This window comes from Pinus tabuliformis, chromosome 5_2 (genome assembly GCF_031772625.1).
Source record: "Pinus tabuliformis cultivar Carrire ecotype Pingquan chromosome 5_2, CPIR1, whole genome shotgun sequence".
In the NCBI taxonomy this organism is placed as follows: Eukaryota; Viridiplantae; Streptophyta; class Pinopsida; order Pinales; family Pinaceae; genus Pinus; species Pinus tabuliformis.
This window is the reverse complement of record NC_142306.1, coordinates 183,983,990-183,988,313: the sequence shown is the minus strand read 5'-3', so window position 1 is coordinate 183,988,313 and position 4,324 is coordinate 183,983,990. Positions and strand designations below refer to the sequence as shown.

General features: G+C 31.9%; 1 long non-coding RNA gene across 1 annotated transcript; it reads left to right on the top strand.

Moving 5' to 3' along the window:
* Window positions 1-665: 665 nt before the first annotated feature.
* On the top strand, window positions 666-4,324 carry LOC149158155 (uncharacterized). Its single transcript, XR_016262024.1, has 3 exons — window positions 666-700; window positions 3,487-3,757; window positions 3,850-4,324. It is a non-coding gene; the product is annotated as an uncharacterized LOC149158155 (long non-coding RNA).

Sequence of the window (4,324 nt, the reverse complement as noted above, 5' to 3'; positions counted from 1 at the left end):
CGACTCAATTGAAGTCATCTTGAGAGGCTTCCTCTGCATAAAGTCTGACTGCTCAAACCTTATTCACCGTTCTTGATCCTGCCCAATAACAGAGAACCAATACTGAAACAGAAAAACAATACAAAAATTGCAAACCCGCTGTAAATCGACTCAATTGAAGTCATCTTGAGAGGCTTCGACGTCGAGAGGATCTTGAGGACAGTGAGACTGAATGCAGTGGCAAAAGGAACATCCCAAAAACACAACCAGAAGGAGAATCACAACCTGTGCAACGCCCATTTCTGTAAAAGATAAAGCTACAGAGCCTTTCCCCCCTCCTCCTCCCCCTTATAGAAAAGGAAACCGGGGGGTGCCTTGAAGGTTCGTTGAAGGTTCCAGAAAGGCCTGAATGCCTCGGCAACCAATAGATCCCATGCTATTGGGCCATTAATGCCCACCCCATCTTATGTCTATAGCATGGGATTCTTATGCAACACCATGCCATACCCATCCCCCATGGCGTAAATGCAATGCTGACCGAGATTTCCGGCTTTCCGAGATTTCCGGCTTTGCTGAGATTTTCGGCGCCGCGTATTTACCACATTATAAATTTCCCGCTGTCTGATAGCTGAATTCCGCCTTTTAAATAACAACGAAAGGGCGAAATCATGTTATCCATTTCGGCATCCATTTCTGCGTCTGCGTCTGCGTTTTGAAACAGGTAAGTTTATTCTGTTAGCATGGATGCCTTTTCAATTTTTAATAACATGGAACACTTTATAAATGGCTTGCGAGAGGAGGTCTGCTCGTTTAATACTCGGGTCTCAATCTTAGAAAACATTTGTCTCTAAAAATATACTGCTCGGCTTGAGAGGTTATGGTCATGAAACAAAAGAAATCCCGTTGTCTGCGGGTTGCCGACTCTCCTAGAAATAGTCGTAGCTAAAGAATTGAAATTACGTCATTTTGAATGGTCTCTTTTCATTGATATGTTATCTCGCAGATATTGTTTATTTCTACGAATTTTTTGTCGTGTCTTTAGTAGAAGTGTATTTGGTAAAATTTTGAGCATTTTGTTTACTTGGATAAATGTACATCTCTATGGACAAATCTAACTTTTCATTGATATGTTATCTTGCAGATATTGTTTATTTCTAAGATATTTTTTTTGGAAGTGTTTTTGGTAAAATTTTGAGCATTTTGTTTATTTGGATAAATGTACATTTCTATAGACAAATCTCCCAATGCTCTTTTAAGGGTTTTAACTTTCTCTCTGATTGTTATTAATAGAATATTTTTAACTGTTTTTAAAAAAAATAAATATATTAAATTATGTTATCTAATACGTAAATTTAAAATATTTTATTTATAGTTAACATCACCAACATCTTCATTATCATTTTATATAAAATTTATAACCATTTTTATTTTATTATTTTAATTTTATTCATATAAATATTATTTTATTATTTTCTTCTCCTAAAATAATCTAACATTGATTAGATCAATACTTTAAACGAATAACACTAATTTAATATATATATATATTTTCAAATAAGCTAAATTGCAAGCTTATCGTACAATCTCCTTTAAAGACTCGCAAAAAACTTGCTAACGATTCATTATGTAAAGCATTATTAAGTAACAAATATCTTAACACTTTAATCACCTATGTGGCTAGCAAATGGGCCCTAGATTAAATGGTTCAGAATCCAACTTCACCAAGTTCAGAAGCAGCAGCACTCTGTACATGAACTGACTCACTAGTTTCTCTTCTACTTCTTATAAAGCTATGTACATCTTAGTATTGGTAAATGAATTGGTTTTTATATATTTATTATTAATTCATTAGTTATATAAAAATAATAACACCATCTTAAGAAGCTGTTATGATCGACTTTGAGATCTTAAAGTTATATTTTCAATGTTCTACTATACACGTGGTTTAGGGTAATTATCATCATCTTGACGTGGTTTAGGGTAATTATCATTATACAAGTGAAGGAGATCTTTAACATTTGGGTAATTATCATCATGTTGACAATGATATATATAGATTTTGTCCAACCATCAAAGTCTACGATGCACGAAATTAACGAAATCTGTTGAAGTATTCCAAGTTTTTGTGCTTTCATTATATATGAAGTATATTTATAATAATAATATAAGGAGATAAAGTTATAAGTTAATGACTTACAAATATATGTAGAGTAATAGATTTTTTTGGTGGACTATCAATAAATTATTTTTTTAATATCCAAATTTTATCTACCCATAATGATGTAAGCTAAACCAATAACCCTAAGTAATGTAAGTTTTTACTTATTCAAGATATAATTTTGTTTTTTTAATTGAACACTACATATTTGTGAATGAAAGTTTATAGCTAGCCTCTTAAGAGAAACGAAGTGTGACATCGTTTTTAATTTGTTTTTTTATTTTTCACAAGTCACATAACTTAAGTGGTCCATAATCCACACATTTTTTTTTACTAACCAAAGCATTTTTACTTCATTAGGAGTGGGACTTTGAACAAAGGGCATCAAGTTTCAAGAGCTTTTGTTCATAGTTTATTTGAGCTTACTTTTTCACATCATAAGTGAAGGAAGACACATAAAAGCAATCATAACTTGAACAAACTAAATTTCCCCACAGGGGCCATAAAATAATTTATTTTGTACAAATTGAAATATGTTTCGAAAATACTCTTGTTAATATCTAAATGGAAATTTTGTTATACTAAAATGGAAATAATTCACGTATTTGTCATTGAGATTTTGAAATTTGTTACCAAATGATATAGAACCGGTTATGGTTTATTAAGTTTTATGTCTTAGGAGCCAAATCAATGTTCTTAACATTTATTTATAAGTGGAGAAAGAAATACAACTAACACATTTTAATAAAAACACACACATATTGAATAAATAAATAACCTACCGAGTTCATCAAATGTACCGACAAAAGTAGGATTCTAATTCTTACAACTAGCCGCAAAGTTTATATCAATATATATCAAAGTAAAAAAAAATTACTTCCAAAGCTTGTGTTTTTGAAAAACAATATGTTTGATTAGAAAAGTTCAATGAAACTATTGCAACCATATAAATTAGATGACTAGTAAATAATAGATATCAATTCATAATCAATAACAATAGACACTACTTTAGCATATCTCATTTTATTAAGATTTAAAAAAACATAAAACCCAACTTAATTGTATTTCCCTTCGACCCCTTCCACCTCAACCACTCATCACAAGTTGTACCATGAGACCAACATGGTGACACCACCTCCACAAAGACATCATATGTCATACATGGTTAGTCTAAATTTGTATGAAATCTATAAGTTGATTAATGACCCAAATATTACCTTTACCAAAGTGGTTTACGTGAAAAGTATAAAATAGTTACCTAAAAATGTGATTGCTATTCTTAGTGATATGCATTAATCAAGACCATAATATCTACTCAAACCAAATTATTTTCGATGCAATTTTTATAGGTATTTGAAGAATGAAGAAGTGGGAGAGGATTAATGAGTTGGAAGTTGAAGACCCGGAGGATATGATTGAATTTTCAGCAGAAGATTTAACATGGACAGAGATTAATGGGGACCAAGTTGCAATTATTCCATATTGTCGACTTGATGATTTTATAAGAGGAGAGGAATCGAGTGAACGGGCACCCACTCAATTTCTTCTTGCTTCTCAACGAAGTAAAAAAGCAGAGGATATCGGACAAACATATTTTTCAACATATCTGGAGTACATGATGTGAGTCTTTATATCTTTTTTCAATATATGTATAATTCTTTTCAATATGCATAAATTTTATATCTAATTTGTTGTAAATGTTTTATATATAGTTATTGGTGTGCATATGGTCCGAAGTGCAACAACAGAATTATGAGTGCATCCTCAGATCAAAACAAAAAACACAATCAACGTGAAAGTATTAAAGTTGGTTGCCAATGTCACTTCATTGTGCGGCGACTTCAACTTAGACCAGATGATGCTGTAATAATATATACTGCATGTAGGCATATTGATAAATCCAATGTTGTTTGTCATGGAAAAGATGCAATCAGTAGGCCTATGAGATTCAGTTATGCACCACATTTAACAAGGGATATGCGATCTATTGTCCAACATTTAATCCAAAGAGGTTTTAATGTTACAATGATATGGGATAAGTTCATCTCTGATGTGAAGGATGGATTCGGTGAGTTATACACAGGGACATCTCGAGATACATACATGACAAGACAAGATATATTAAACATTTACAATGATACCATAAGGCTAGAGTATGTTAAAGATCAAAGTGATCCAATCAGTGTA